Here is a 16,992-nt window from a genome sequence, read left to right as displayed (position 1 = left end):
AACAAAGAACGTGTCGGTACACATGGTTTAAATACAATTAATATTGAAGAGTCAAGGAGCGGGAATGCACACATGACTACTTTATTAATTTTTTTTAATAATAACGACCAAGGACCGTGTATGAACACATGGTCTACATCTCAAACGTGCCTAAAATTGCCTATCGCTTAAATTAATTAAAAAAAGTGCTTCTTTTTTATATTTATTACTTGTTCGACTGAAAAAATAATAATATTATTATTAAAAATAATTTTTACTAATGCAAGACTTTAAACCCGGGTAAACTTATGTTAAACTTTTATGGTATTGGGCGACTTATTTTATTTAACAAAAGATAATTTATTGGTTTTAAAGAAAATGCCCATCTTACTTTCTATTGTCATTGGGCCTATAAATTTTAACTTATTTGGTCCATGTTGCTTAAGAGCCTCGATGACCGAGACAATACAAAATAACAAGTATTCTTCTAAGCCCAAATTGCTTCTTACATTGATGTCCAAACTAAAAATTATTTATTTTTCATAAAAGAAACTTACATGCTAATTATTATCTTTTATCTTCTTAACCAACTTATTTCTTAAAGACTAACATAATATTTCTACTCATCTACACCAACATGGCACTAATCAAACTACACTCATTAACAACATAAAAATTATGACTAAATATAAAAACTACAAAAAACGGTAATACTTCAATGCTAAAGAGAAGAACTATATTAAGTATAACATTATGTTGACTATAATTTAAAGCATCAAAATATTTGAAGTTAGAAGTCTTTCTTAGATAATTATACATGAACCATAAAAGTAACTCACGAAAAAAGAGCCCAAACTAAACAAACATGGTTAAAAGTGGGGTCTTTATCTTTTCCTTAAACTAAATAATCTTAACAGAATGCAATTTCAATCACATATATAAAGAAGAAAACGATAATTTAACTAATCTTTAATAGATTTACATAATGATAATACTAATATAACATTCATCTTGAAACAAAAATCAGATCCAATATGTTCCATCAACCAAACCGGGACCAAATCCTTCTTATTATCATCAAGAATCTGCAATATAAGAATTTGAAAGTTACCTGGTTTGTAGAATAATAAAATACAGCAGTGCAGCAACAAAAAACTCAGCAGCAAATACAGTAGAAACAGCAGCAACTCAAGTGTTAAGACAACCCAGATGTGTTTAAGTATAAGATAGAGTGTCCCCCTTTTCAGTGAGTAAGGAACTCTCCATTCTAAGTGTAAGACATTCCCTTTTATAGGAGAAAAACAACCCTTTCAATAGGCAAATAAAGTTAGATTTTTGGACAGATTTTGGTTCACCAAAAATCTGTCCAAAAGACTGGCTTTGTGTGCTAAACACTGTTCAAGGTCTGTCCCAAAGGTGAAAGGACAACCTTAAAATCTGCTGTGTCAGAAGCAAGGAGAAAAAATGTACTTTCAGCCACCCTACTAGTAAAAGTAAGCTACTATTATCCTATTTTGTGATAAAATAAACTAAACTTCAGATTTTAAACATCAACAACAAACTACTTGCTTCAACACAAATCAAACTTGGACAAGTATGAACTGACAAAGCATAGACGAGACAAAAAACGTAATTGAACTAAGTATTAAAACTAACTTGATGGGAATGAATTGAATTTGTGCAAACTAATTACTAAACAAATAACTAAATTCACAAACTAATTCTCAAAACAGAACGAGCATCGTTAATAATCGACTAACTAAGTGAACGATTTAATTAATACACTAAAGATCATATTTAAATCAATAACGAATCTAACAAACCACTAAACTAAATAGAGATAGCTAATTAAATAAACCTAACTTGAAACTCTAATTAACAAGAAATAACCAAAACAGAATAAATAAATAAATAAATATATATAAAAAAAATTAGAAACTAATCTACTAAATAATAAAAAAAATAGAAATTAATTAAAGAGATGACGATTAAACCTAACAAGTATGCTTGAAGCCGAACAATAGCTAAAATGGGGGTTCGGGGTGGTCGCCGGAATTTGACCGGATTTTTAGTTGCCAGATTTTTGGGATGGAATTGACATCAATAGGTAGGTCTTGATGAGCTCTATCCGTTGATGTAGGTATTGTGGGGTGGTAGTGGCCGGAACTTCAAGATTTTGGGCAAAAAAATGGCGGCTAAAGTTTCTTAAATCTAAAATTCAAGGAGTTTGAGGGTTTTTTTGAAGGAATTGGTTTGGAGATATGGGAAGAGGAGGTTGTGGAGATTGTATGGTGTTAATTTGGAGGTGTTTGGAGGTGGTCCGCCGCCGATGGGTGATTTCCGGCGGCGGCGGCGGCGGTGGAGAGAAGAGAGAGAAGAGAGAGAGAGAAGAGAGAAAGAGTTATGGGTGAAATGAGGAAAATTTTCAGATTTTTGAGGCTTTAAATACCTCTTGAGAGATCAAATACGGACCATTAGATCAATGAGTGATCAATGGGTGAGATTTGATCTTGGGTCACTTAATGAAACGACGTAGTTTTGAGGCAAAACTACGTCGTTCCGGACCCTTTCAAAGGCAGCCCCTTATCTTGCACTTTTGGCCACTTTCTCTTTCAAATTTGGCCCAATTTCTTTCTTAATCCTACTTATTAAACTAAATTTACACAAACAAATAAATTAATTAAGTAACTTATTCAAATGATCAATTAACTAGATTAATTCACCAATTGAATAGTTAGTTAATTCCTAAAATGCACAAATAAAGAAAGAACTATTTTTTGGTATTTTTATGATAGGAAATATGCAATCAAAGATACAAAAAATTGGGAAATATAATTAAAGCAATAAAACACTAATGACTTTAGGAGGTGTTAAAATAGTACAAAAATTAGGTATTCACAGCTGCCCTCTTTGCTCGAGAACATGAAGAGTTTTCGTGCAAAGAAAAGTGAATGCCATGGCTAATTTTTGCTCACATATTACTCCAATGAAAGCATTTTTTTTAAATGGTGACCGAACCCTACTTCCGAGGTAGCCTACATATCCTTATTTAGAGGAATCAGGTCAGTGTAGTTCTGGAAAAATTTGGTAGCTGGGACTACCTGACATTAGATTTAAGACTGTTGTTGCTGCTGTTACTGTTACTTGCTGCTTGCATCAAAAGGAAAAGAGAAAGAACTACATATGTCTGGAAACTAAGAGTTACAAAATTCCTAATCTATGTGTCTTGTGGAGTCAAATCTTGATACTTGACCTGCTCGCTTGTGTTGACCTTAGATTGGATCTTGATGCTCTTTGAGGAAAGGATCATGGCCCATTCTCGATTGCTTGCTTTCCGGATCAGAGTTCGGGAAAATGAAACTCGAGAAGCTGGGCTGCTGACACATTATCCAAGCTAACTCCAACTATCTTGTGACCGAAAACTTCTTTATTATGATGAGAAAACTGAAACTGCAAGCTTTAATCGTCACAACATGTGCTCTACGGCAGGGCCTGCAAAGCCATCAAAGACAAACAAAACGAACAAAATTTTCTGCCCCAGTTTGGCACTAAGAAAATCTTGCGAGTTATTGGGTAAACCTGCAGGTCAGCTTATTTTATTTGAAAGATCCAAAAATGAAACTAAAGGCTCCGAAAAGGATGTTCTTATCTTAGGTATAAAATTGATATAACTTGGACTTAGGAGGTGCGTGTCCCATGGGTATCATTGGAATGGCTGTGAGATTGAAGGACTCGAACTAGGAATTGCATCTCCTTGGAATAATGACTCATATTAGGGAGTGCATCTCCTATTAAAATGAATACGGTTGACTCAAGCTAGGAAGTGTGTCTCCTACGAGTGAGGTTGAAAGACTTGGAGGGAATGTAACCAGGGGTTGACGCCCTGTATCACTGAGAACGAATACAACCAGGGGTTGGCGCCCTGTATCACTAACAAAGAATGTAACCAGGGGTTGGCGCCCTGTATCACTAACAAAGAATGTAACCAGGGGTTGGTGCCCTGTATCACTAAGGGGGAATATAATCAAGGGTTGGCTCCCAAACTAGGAAGTGCGTCTCCTACTAGTGAGGTTGAAAGACTTGGAGGGAATGTAACCAGGGGTTGGCGCCCTGTATCACTGAGAACGAATATAACCAGGGGTTGGCGCCCTGTATCACTAACAAAGAATGTAACCAGGGGTTGGCGCCCTATATCACTAAAGGGGAATATAATCAAGGTTTGGCGCCCAAACTAGGAAGTGCGTCTCCTACGAGTGAGGTTGAAAGGCTTATAGGGAATGTAACTAGGGCTTGGCGCCCTGTATCACTGAGAACGAATGTAACCAGGGGTTGGCGCCCTGTATCACTAACAAAGAATGTAACCAGGGGTTGGCGCCCTGTATCACTAAGGGGGAATATAATCAAGGGTTGGCGCCCAAACTAGGAAGTGCGTCTCCTACGAGTGAGGTTGAAAGACTTGGAGGGAATGTAACCAGGGGTTGGCGCCCTGTGTCACTGAGAATGAATGTAACCAGGGGTTGGCGCCCTGTATCACTAACAAAGAATGTAACCAGGGGTTGGCGCCCTGTATCACTAAAGGGGAATATAATCAAGGTTTTGCGCCCAAACTAGGAAGTGCGTCTCCTACGAGTGAGGTTGAAAGACTTGGAGGGAATGTACCCAGGGGTTGGTGCCCTGTATCACTGAGAACGAATGTAACCAGGGGTTGGCACCCTGTATCACTAACAAATAATGTAACCAGGGGTTGGCGCCCTGTATCACTAAGGGAAAATATAATTAAGGGTTGGCGCCCAAACTAGGAAGTGCGTCTCCTACGAGTGAGGTTGAAAGACTTGGAGGGAATGTAACCAGGGGTTGGCGCCCTGTGTCACTGAGAATGAATGTAACCAGGGGTTGGCACCCTGTATCACTAACAAAGAATGTAACCAGGGGTTGGCGCCCTGTATCACTAAGGGGGAATATAATCAAGGGTTGGCGCCCAAACTAGGAAGTGCGTCTCCTACGAGTGAGGTTGAAAGACTTGGAGGAAATGTAACTAGGTGTTGGCGCCCTGTATCACTGAGAACGAATGTAACCAGGGGTTGGCGCCCTGTATCACTAACAAAGAATGTAACCAGGAGTTGGCACCCTGTATCACTAAGGGGGAATATAATCAAGGGTTGGCACTCTGTATCAGTGAGAAAGAATGTAACCAGGGGTTGGCACCCTGTATTACTAAGAGAGAATATAGCCAGGGATTGGCACCCTTTATCGCTGAGAGGGAATGTAACCAGGGGTTGGTACCCTGTGTTACTGAAAGAAGTGTAACCAGGGGTTGGCACCCTGTATTACTGAGAAGGAATGTAACCGGGGGGTTGGTACCCTGTATTACCGAAAGGAAACGTAACCAGGGGTTGGCACCCAGTATTATCGAAAGGGATGTAACCAGGGATTGGCACCCTGTATTACTGAACGGAGCATAACCAGGGGTTGAAAGAGTTCTACCTAGGTTAAACTACGAAAAACAAGCCTGGGCAAAGAGTACTTCTACCCGGAACTATGAGCTGGATCCCCCTAGGCGAAAAGGTTCTACCTCGGTTAAGCTACGAAAAGCAACCTGAGCGAAGAGTACTTATACCCGGAACTATGAGATGGATCCCCCTAGGCGAAAAGGTTTTACCTTGGTTAAGCTACGAAAAACAAGCCTAGGCGAAGAGTACTTCTACCCGGAACTATGAGCTGGATCCCCCTAGGCGAAAAGGTTCTACCTGGGTTAAGCTATGAAAAGCAACCTGAGCGAAGAGTACTTCTACCCGGAACTATGAGCTAAATCCCCCTAGGCGAAAAGGTTTTACCTGGGTTAAGCTACGAAAAAAACAATCTGGGCGAAGAGTACTTCTACCCGGAACTGTGAGCTGGATCCCCCTAGGCGAAAATGTTCTACCTGGTTTAAGCTATGAAATTGGGAGGTGTGGACAGTAATGATGCATGCTACGAATAAAGGAAAGTGGAGATTTCGCGGAAACTTACCTTTGGTGACATTCGCCCTTTGAGAATCGCCATTCTGCACTGCTTTGATCCTGCTTTAAACAAAGAAAAATTTGTGAGCTTTTAAAGTGGTGGTCGGTTTGTGGCCTTGATGCCTTTAGTAGTTTGAATTCACCCCTCCGCTGTCGAAGAACTGATTTTGTCAGTGTGAAACCGAGGTTCCTGAATACTTTGTATCGCTTTCTAGAGACATTGTCTTTCTGACGTTGCCCCTGGCTGTTTCATACCCGGATGTCCATGGTACCGCTAATCCTTGTCCCTAAGGCAAGGCAATTTTCCTTTAAAATCAAACTTAGTTGTCTTTCACCTAGAACCAATTTCTGACTGTAGTGCTTATCAACTTTTCCCATGAAGCAAGTCTTGCTTAGGCGACCTTTTCAGTTTCTTTGAGACACTTTGTCCGCCTTATCAAAAGAGATCACATTTGGATTCCTGCCTTCGTCACTGCCGTATATGCTCCAAATTATGCTCGGTATTACGGGGAAACTGTAGCCAGTTTTGCAGCCATTTGTTTTTGCTTTGCTTTTGATGCAAGATTAGACCGAAAGGGAATATAAGAAAAATTATGGAAAAGAATAGAAGAGCAATTGGAAATGAAAAGGAATTGTGTCTAAATAAAAGGTATCCCTTTTGGGGAAAGAAATAAGGAGACTTATCTGGAGATATGTGCCGACTTCAATGAATCATGACATGCATTTTGGACTGGACGCCTGATCTGTCTGAGCTGTCTAATTCTCAAAATACGTCGCAAATGTTCATCTTGAAACTGTCTTAGTTGTGCTCATGCCGGAGCATCGAAGACCCTCATTCGGCTAGTAGCGCCCTTTGCGGGTTTTCGCTAACTGACCTCTCTCATTTCTCTAATCACTGGCGCCTTACAGTGCCCATACGGGTTTTCACCGATAAGACTCTCTCATTTCTTCTCCTTCTTCCTTTTTTTTTTTTTTTTTACTAAGATACGACATGCGGAAGGTTGGCCAATGCCCGTGGCATGGGGACTTCAAGTATTCTCAGAGATCGATAAGAAGTTCTTAACAGGAAAAGGCGAAAGGAACTTTGAATTAAATTACAACTTTTGGAACTGTTTCTACAGGAAAAACCGTAAGATAAAAACAAACTTCTGCCCCAGTTTTGGAGTATTGGGAATATAAATTTTTGTTGCGATGGGACCGAACCCAGGGTAAGGCTGCCTACGTATCCTTTCGGAATCAGGTCAGACGTAGTTCAATTAACATGAACTTGTTTGATTTTTTTATTTCATTTTTTTCATTTTTTTTCTTTTTATTTGTTTTTTTTCTTTTTTTTATTTTATTTTAAATAACATGTTCAGGTTCCAAAGAGGGTAATCAAAGAAAGGTAACCGGCTCAAAAGGGTTAGCAAAGGGTTGATGGTGTTTGGATAGTGAGAATGAAAGCCGTCATCATCCCAATCAGAGAACATTAATGCTATATAGAGGGTCAAACATAGTACCTTTTGACTGCATCCGCGTTGACGGTTGTTTCAGGGACACTTTTTTCGTTGCTTCCCAGGTACAACGCTCTTTTTTGCAGTACTCTCATTACAATGTATGTACCTTTCCAATTTGGAGCCAATTTTCCTTTTGCTTCTTCATGAGTTGGGAGGATACGTCTCAGAATGAGTTGTCCTATTTTAAATTTATTGGGCCGCACTTTCTTGTTGTAGACACGGACCATTCTTTGTTGGCACAACTGTCCGTGGTAAATTGCGGCCACTCATTTTTCATCCATCAGTGTCAATTATTTCAATCGGTTCTTGACCCAATCTTTATCCTCAATCCCGGCTTCAACAATGATCCGAAAAGAGGGAATCTCAACTTCGTTCCAATTTTCTATTTATTTTCTTACAAGCCTTGTCTTCAAAATATTTTGTTTCTTGATCTATTATTTCGGGGTCTGACAACGTTTTAGGATCTGGGCATGAAGTCCGCAAGCATGTCATGTCATTAAAATCTGCATTAATTGAACTAAAAAGAGAATAAGAAAAGTGACAAGATTAAGAAAAGAAACATTCCCCGACAATGAAATATTAATTTCATTTGATTTTTTTTTTAAAAACGTTTTTAAGATAGAAGGGTTTACATCAGAAAGCAAAGCAGTGAAGTAAAAATATTTGGATTAGATCCTGAAATAATTCGGACGCAGAAAAGATAGCAAGACCGGCTACCGAGACTCCCATATGACAGAGAACTTTTCAGGTTTGGCGCCCGTTTTTAGGTTTCTCTTCTGTCTCGGCAATGGCTGCAATGGCCTTCAGTGCCAGATCAAATTCCTCATCTTCACAGATCATTCCGATTACTGGCCCATTGATGTGAGTAGGCAGAGAATTGTTCATCATATTAGGGGCCTCTTCATCTCTAAGCACTATTTCCTTGACATTGATGAGGTCTTCCACTGCTCTCTTAAGAGTCTAACAGTCTTCTGTATCATGTCTGACTGCTCCAGAGTGGTATTCACATCTAGCATTAGCCTGGTGCGAATGAGACTAAGGATTTGGCCGGTTCGGGGCTACTGGCCACAGTAGACCTAGCCTGACTAGCTTTTGAAACAAGATCGAGTATGATTCACCAATAGGGGTAATCCATCTCGGGAGGCTCTCTCTCTTCTTCTTTTTTTTTTTTGATTTTTTTTTCTTCATATCTTGATTTTTTTTTCTCTTTTTGTTGTTTTTCGCTCTCTTTTTTCCTGTTATTTTTGTCACTCTTTCTCTTTTCTTTTCTTTTTTCACTCAATGTTTTTTTGATTTTTTTTTTACTCAATTTGTTTATGGCTATGATCAAATCCGATGGGGATTGCCTACGTATCATGACGCCGCATGAATCAGATCATTACGTAGTTCAGGAATACCGGGAACAAAGTACATAAGCTAGCTCTTTTTTTCTTTCTTTTGGAATGTTTGAAAAGAAGAATTCTTAAAGGAGAAAGAAAATATTTTTTTTTTGGATTTTGATTATTTTTGTTTTTAGATTTTTTGGGAGAAACAAAGACTTCTAAAGAAGGAAAAAACATATTTTTGGATTTTTTTTTCTTTTTTTTTCAAATGAAAGACTTCTAAAAAGAAAGAAAATATTTTTGTTTTGCTTTATTTTTTTATTTTTTTATTTTTCCCGGTAAGAATCAGACCCGAGTAGTTCGGTTGATCAGAAATAAAATAGATAAACTAACACTTTTTCATGTACAATTAATCCGACAAAATTTCCTAGCAAAGAAAATATTTTTAATTTTTTTTTTTCGATTGTTTTTTTTTTTGGAATTGGTGAAAGAAAAACTTCTAAAGTAAAAAAAATCTATTTTTGAATTTTGATTTTATTTTTTATTATTATTATTATTATTATTTTAAATTTCAAAAGAAAGAATTTTTTTTTTTGGATTTTGGGAGAAAGACTTAAAAAAAAAAAAGGAAGAAAATATTGTTGGACTTTTGGTCTCAAAAAAAAGAAGCTTCTAAAGAAGTAATTAAAGGAAAATATCTTTTTGGATTTTTAAAAATTGGGGGCCGAAACCGATGAGGTTTGCCTACGTATCTCACATCCGGTGAGAATCAGACCCGCGTAGTTCGGTTATAAAATTTTCAATGAAACTAACTATATTTTCTCTCTTTATGAAAAATTAATCATGGACAGCAAACGCACCAAATCACTTCGGGCCTTCTTTTTTTTTTTTAAATTTTAAAAAGAACGAACATTTGTATAGAAATCGGGAGCATATTTTTTTTTTTTTTATCTGCTTATTCAACTAATCCACCCTAAAGCCGGTCGACATGCAAGCCTCCCAAATAAAGTAACATGTAGCACTTAAGTGAACGTTATGGTCTCAAAGAGGATACCTGTCTTATACGGACCCGGCCCCTGTGCCGAGTTTCGCTAAGTCAAATGCACGTGATGCAAATAAAGCGAACCTACTAGGGATATCCGGCATGAGGTATGTTCTTCTAGGTTTAAATCCTGATGGAGGAGGTGTCTAGACTGGCTTACTCGAGCGGACAACCCGAGCCGAGGAGCGTCAAGCGTCACCAGTAGTAGAACAGCACTGGCTAGCTAACGACTCTCTCGCCTAAGCATGTGTGACTAAATCCTTCACCAGAAGCTGGTAGGCTAACTGGCTTTATCTCAAGACAGAAATTTTGTGATGCTGGTAGGCAAACACAACATAACTAACTTTAAGAAGACTCAAATAATATCAAAACACTATAAAGTGGACAAGTAACAGATTAGGCCCAAATAAATCACAATATATACAAAAATTAATAAAGCCAAATAAAGTCAATATACAAGCTCGAATTCTTAATGTCCCCAGCAGAGTCGCCAGAGCTGTCACACCCCTTTTTCTACCCGCAAGATAATATTGTGTGGATTAAAGGGTTTTTCCAATTAAAGTGACAAAATTGAGTAGGGATTATTTTATTTACAGAGTCGCCACTTGAAATTGATTTTTTGTTGGTGTTCCAAGTCACCTTTTATTTGAATCCCTAATCAAAGGAAGATTTGACTCTATTATTATTGGTCTGTGAAAATAAAGTCCGGGTAAGGAATTCTGTTAACCGGGGAGAAGGTGTAAGGCATTCCCCGAATCCGTGGTTCTAGCACGGTCGCTTTTATTGACTAAAATTTGGCTTGAATTATTTTTGGATAAAGTATGTATTATTTGCCTTAAGTTACTATTGTCTAGTACCGCTTAATAATTAATAATTTTGCCCTAGGAGCGTGCAAGCACACAAGGTCCTTATTTGATTATATGTATTAAAACAAAGAACGTGTCGGTACACATGGTTTAAATACAATTAATATTGAAGAGTCAAGGAGCGGGAATGCACACATGACTACTTTATTAAATTTTTTTTAATAATAACGACCAAGGACCGTGTATGAACACATGGTCTACATCTCAAACGTGCCTAAAATTGCCTATCGCTTAAATTAATTAAAAAAGCGCTTCTTTTTTATATTTATTACTTGTTCGACTGAAAAAATAATAATATTATTATTAAAAATAATTTTTACTAATGCAAGACTTTAAACCCGGGTAAACTTATGTTAAACTTTTATGGTATTGGGCGACTTATTTTATTTAACAAAAGATAATTTATTGATTTTAAAGAAAATGCCCATCTTACTTTCTATTGTCATTGGGCCTACAAATTTTAGCTTATTTGGTCCATGTTGCTTAAGAGCCTCGATGACCGAGACAATACAAAATAACAAGTATTCTTCTAAGCCCAAATTGCTTCTTACATTGATGTCCAAACTAAAAATTATTTTTTTTCATAAAAGAAACTTACATGCTAATTATTATCTTTTATCTTCTTAACCAACTTATTTCTTAAAGACTAACATAATATTTTTACTCATCTACACCAACATGGCACTAATCAAACTACACTCATTAACAACATAAAAATCATGACTAAATATAAAAACTACAAAAAACGGTAATACTTCAATGCTAAAGAGAAGAACTATATTAAGTATAACATTATGTTGACTATAATTTAAAGCATCAAAATATTTGAAGTTAGAAGTCTTTCTTAGATAATTATACATGAACCATGAAAGTAACTCACGAAAAAAGAGCCCAAACTAAACAAACATGGTTAAAAGTGAGGTCTTTATCTTTTCCTTAAACTAAGTAATCTTAACAGAATATAATTTCAATCACATATATAAAGAAGAAAACGATAATTTAACTAATCTTTAATAGATTTACATAATGATAATACTAATATAACATTCATCTTGAAACAAAAATCAGATCCAATATGTTCCATCAACCAAATCGGGACCAAATCCTTCTTATTATCATCAAGAATCTGCAATATAAGAATTTGAAAGTTACCTGGTTTGTAGAATAATAAAATACAGCAGTGCAGCAACAAAAAACTCAGCAGCAAATACAGTAGAAACAGCAGCAACTCAAGTGTTAAGACAACCCAGAAAACTCAACAAAAATGCTTGAAACTGGTAGCTATCAATTTCACAAATTGCCTAAGGGATCTTTCTATTTTTCTCAAGGTTTTTTGCACTCAAATAAACCTCACAAAATACTGAAATTTCAGCTTGTTGTATGTATTAAGCTGCTGATTTTTCTCAAAGATATGTCTTTTTGCAACTCTCCAAGATGTGTTTAAGTATAAGATAAAGTGTCCCCCTTTTCAGTGAGTAAGGAACTCTCCATTCTAAGTGTAAGACAGTCCCTTTTATAGGAGAAAAACAGCCCTTTCAATAGGCAAATAAAGTTAGATTTTTGGACAGATTTTGGTTCACCAAAAATCTGTCCAAAAGACTGACTTTGTATGCTAAACACTGTTCAAGGTCTGTCCCAAAGGTGAAAGGACAACCTGAAAATCTGCTGTGTCAGAAGCAAGGAGAAAAAATATCCTTTCAGCCACCCTACTAGTAAAAGTAAGCTACTATTACCCTATTTTGTGAGTAAAATAAACTAAACTTTAGATTTTAAATATCAACAACAAACTACTTGCTTCAACACAAATCAAACTTGGACAACTATGAACTGACAAAGCATAGACGAGACTAAAAACGTAATTGAATTAAGTATTAAAACCAACTTGATGGGAATGAATTGGATTTGTGCAAACTAATTACTAAACAAATAACTAAATTCACAAACTAATTCTCAAAACAGAACGAGCATCGTTAATAATCGACTAACTAAGTGAACGATTTAATTAATACACTAAAGATCATATTTAAATCAATAACGAATCTAACACACCACTAAACTAAATAGAGATAGCTAATTAAATAAACCTAACTTGAAACTCTAATTAACAAGAAATAACCAAAACAGAAAAAATAAATAAATAAATATATATATATATAAAAAAGCAGAAACTAATCTACTAAATAATAAAAAAAAATTAGAAATTAATTAAAGAGATGACGATTATACCTAACAAGTATGCTTGAAGCCGAAAAATAGCTAAAATGGGGGTTCGGGGTGGTCGCCGGAATTTGACCGAATTTTTAGTTGCCGGATTTTTGGGATGGAATTGACATCAATAGGTAGGTCTTGATGAGATCTATCCGTTGATGTAGGTATTGTGGGGGTGGTAGTGGCCGGAACTTCAAGATTTTGGGCAAAAAAGTGGCGGCTAAAGTTTCTTAGATCTAAAATTCAAGGAGTTTGAGGGTTTTTTGAAGGAATTGGTTTGGAGATATGGGAAGAGGAGGTTGTGGAGATTGTATGGTGTTAATTTGGAGGTGTTTGGAGGTGGTCCGCCGCCGATGGGTGATTTCCGGCGGCGGCGGCGGCAGTGGAGAGAAGAGAGAGAAGAGAGAGAGAGAAGAGAGAAAGAGTTATGGGTGAAATGAGGAAAATTTTCAGATTTTTGAGGCTTTAAATACCTCTTGAGAGATCAAATACGGACCATTAGATCAATGAGTGATCAATGGGTGAGATTTGATCTTGGGTCACTTAATGAAATGACGTAGTTTTGAGGCAAAACTACGTCGTTCCGGACCCTTTCAAAGGCAGCCCCTTATCTTGCACTTTTGGCCACTTTCTCTTTCAAATTTGGCCCAATTTCTTTCTTAATCCTACTTATTAAACTAAATTTACACAAACAAATAAATTAATTAAGTAACTTATTCAAATGATCAATTAACTAGATTAATTCACCAATTGAATAGTTAGTTAATTCCTAAAATGCACAAATAAAGAAAGAACTATTTTTTGGTATTTTTATGATAGGAAATATGCAATCAAAGATACAAAAAATTGGGAAATATAATTAAAGCAACAAAACACTAATGACTTTAGCAGGTGTTAAAATAGTACAAAAATTAGGTATTCACAGAAAGTACGGCTTTAGCTTCCTGGAGGCGCTTAGCAAAGAGAGCGCCAATTTTTCAAGGTGAGGATACCTTGATTCGGCCTCTCCCAGGGTTCTACTGACATAGTAAATAGGAAATTGCGTACCTTCTTCCTTCCGAACTAAGACTCCACTTACCGGTACCTATGAAACTGCCAAGTAGAGGTACAATTATTTGCCTACCTTCTGAGTGTGCATCAGGGGGGACTCGACAGGTACCGTTTGAGTTCCTCCAAAGCTTCTCGCATTCCGTGGTCCATGAAAGGTTGTTCCTCTTCTTTAATAGAGAGAAAAGTCGATGTCTCTTGTCCTAGGACCTCGAGATGAACCGACCCAGGGCATCTATACGCTCGGTCAATCTTTGGGCAGACTTGACGTTGTCTACCACGGTGATCTCCTCTATGGCTTTGATTTTGTCGGGGTTGATCTCGATCTCCCGATTGGATACCATAGACCCGAGGAATTTTCCCGATTCGACCCTGAATGCGCATTTCTTCGGGTTCAACTTCATATTATATTTCTTTTGTATGTCGAAGGTCTCCTGCAAATGTGTCAAATGGTCCTATGCTCACAAATACTTGACCAACATATCGTCAATATAAACTTCAATTGATTTTCCTATGCATTCTTCGAACATCCATTTTATTACGTGTTGATAAGTGGCACCAACATTATTTAATCCTAACGGAATTACATTATAACAATAGGTTCGAAATTTAGTGATGAAAGAAGTCTTTTCTTGATCGCCTGGGTCCATCCGAATTTGGTTGTACTTAGAATAGGCATCGAGGAAGCTGAGTATATCATGCCCGGCGGTCGTGTCGATCATCCGATCGATGATAGGCAAAGGGAAAGAATCCTTGGGGCATGTTTTATTTAGATCTTTGTAATCTACACACATTCTTAACGTATTCCCTTTTTAGGAACTACCATTACATTAGGTAACCAATCAGGGTATTTAACTTCCCGGATGAATCCTATTTTAAGGAGTTTGGATACCTCATTCTTGATGAGCGCATGCTTGATCTCGGACTGCGGCCTCCTCTTCTGCTTAATCGGATGGAGCTTTGGGTCCAAACTATGTTTATGAGAGTTTACCTCAAGTGGGATCCCTGACATGTCAAGATGGGACCAAGCGAAACAATCTATATTAGCTTTAAGAAAATCAATAAGTTTTTTTCTGTGCTCAAGGGTTAACCCCGTGCCCAGGTATACCTTTCGATCTGGTAGGTGTTCGATTAATATGACTTGCTCCAATTCCTCGACCACCGATTTGGTGGCGTCGGTGTTATCAGGAGCAATGAATGATCTCGAGACTCCTTAATTATCCTCCTTGCCTACTCCTCGTTCCTCCGATTCGGCTGAGATCGACATCTGTGATTGCTATTTAATTTCTTCCTTTCTGGTCGACTCTGTGTTCCTTGATGTCGAAACCATGGGCACCGGGATTACCTCGTCGACTGCGAACATCTCTTTTGCAGCCGGCTGCTCTCCGTAGATAGTCTTGATGTCATGACCCAAAAATCACTTGTCGTGATGGCATCTAACTCAACCCGTTAAGTCAGCCAATTAACAGTTAGCACAATTCTAAAAAATAGAAGTGATCAACAAATGGTATATCTAGATTTCATATAATATCTTAAGGACTAGTAGTACAAGTCATGAGCTACTAAGACTGGATTATTGCAAAAAACTGAGATGAGATGGATACAACTTCTGCTCAAAATATATATAAATAGAATTGAATTCAAAAACTACCCAAGGACAAGTGGTAGCCACACCCGGAAGGCATGAACGTCTTCAGAGTCAGCTCCCGTTATCCATCGCAGCTCCGCTTCAAGATCTACATGCAAGGTGCAGGGGTGTAGTATAAGTACAACTGACGCCATGTACTTAATACGTATCTTGACTAACCTCGGTAAAGTAGTGACAGGACTTTTTAGTTAAAAGTTACTCAGTGATATAACCTGTGCAGTAGACTAGCAATAGAACGATACTACAACATAACAGGAAAAAGTACAAGAAATGAATATGCAAAGCAGTAAATGATGACTAGAAGAAAATCATGATTAATATTCCTTAATATAACCACTAGTCCTTTTCTTAGAGCGATAACCAACAAACCACAGTAGTAAATCCATAACTTTTATAGTATGAGAAATGTACTCAAGATATCAAATCGAATGACACAGCAACACCTTTCGTGCATTTATCTCATCCTCACCAAATATGCGTATAAAAGTACCAACCAGGTGAAAGAATGTCAATAACAGTAGTGACAAAGTGGGAAATACACAGGTAGCAATAACGAACAAGGCACTACATATGGACAACGATAACAAACTAGGTAAAAGGCATAGAAGTAATGACAACAATTAGTAAAAAAGAACATAACTTCCACCAACTAACATGGTACAAGGCCTAGATGCACATATAACAAACAAGAGGGATAACGTGATCTTCATGAGCTAACAAATAGAAGGTGTGAATAACTAACATGGTAGACGGCTTAGACGTAAGTTCAACAAATGAGAAACGGCATGGATGTAGATATAACAACAAGAAGAAAAACATGATATTTGCAAGTTAAACAGATAGAAGACATCAACAACACAACAACAATTGAGACAGAGGACAAAGACAGAACAACAACGACAAATCACATAGAAGACATAGGTGCAACAATAACACCTCAAGGTAGAGGCATGAAGGTGTACACAAGGACAGGATATCACAACATAATGCATGTCCTTCGTCCTCGCCTGCATAGAAACACCTTTCGTTCCATGAACACATGATAATATAAAAATATGAAAATGTAAATGAAATGGCACGGCATCACCCTTCGTGCTTTTACTCTCATCCTCACGTGATAATGTAAGTGAAATGGCACGGCATCACCCTTCGTGCTTTTACTCCTTTCTCATATGATAATAAAAATGGGATCATGATAATGTAAATGGAATGGCACGACATCACCCTTCGTGCGTTTACTCTCATTCTCATATGATAATGTAAATAAAATGGCATGACATCATCCTTCGTACTTTACAATCTTCCTCACATGTTAATGTATATACAATAGCACAGCATCAACCTTCGTGCTTTACACTCTTCCGCACCAAGCATATGCATATCAA

The 16,992-nt window shown here is 37.3% G+C and overlaps 2 long non-coding RNA genes across 2 annotated transcripts; both read right to left on the bottom strand.

Moving 5' to 3' along the window:
* Positions 1 to 693: 693 nt before the first annotated feature.
* Positions 694 to 2,491, bottom strand: LOC138904542 (uncharacterized). Its single transcript, XR_011413451.1, has 2 exons — positions 1,974 to 2,491; positions 694 to 1,064 (listed from the first exon to the last, which is right to left on the bottom strand). It is a non-coding gene; the product is annotated as an uncharacterized lncRNA (long non-coding RNA).
* Positions 2,492 to 11,484: 8,993 nt separating this feature from the next.
* Positions 11,485 to 13,351, bottom strand: LOC138906439 (uncharacterized). The gene is made up of 2 exons (XR_011413828.1): positions 12,931 to 13,351; positions 11,485 to 11,830 (listed from the first exon to the last, which is right to left on the bottom strand). It is a non-coding gene; the product is annotated as an uncharacterized lncRNA (long non-coding RNA).
* Between the last annotated feature and the right edge of the window lie 3,641 nt (positions 13,352 to 16,992).

Source organism: Nicotiana tomentosiformis, chromosome 2 (assembly GCF_000390325.3).
Source record: "Nicotiana tomentosiformis chromosome 2, ASM39032v3, whole genome shotgun sequence".
In the NCBI taxonomy this organism is placed as follows: domain Eukaryota; kingdom Viridiplantae; phylum Streptophyta; class Magnoliopsida; order Solanales; family Solanaceae; genus Nicotiana; species Nicotiana tomentosiformis.
Note: the sequence above shows the minus strand (reverse complement) of the source record. Positions and strands in the feature narration are given on the sequence as shown.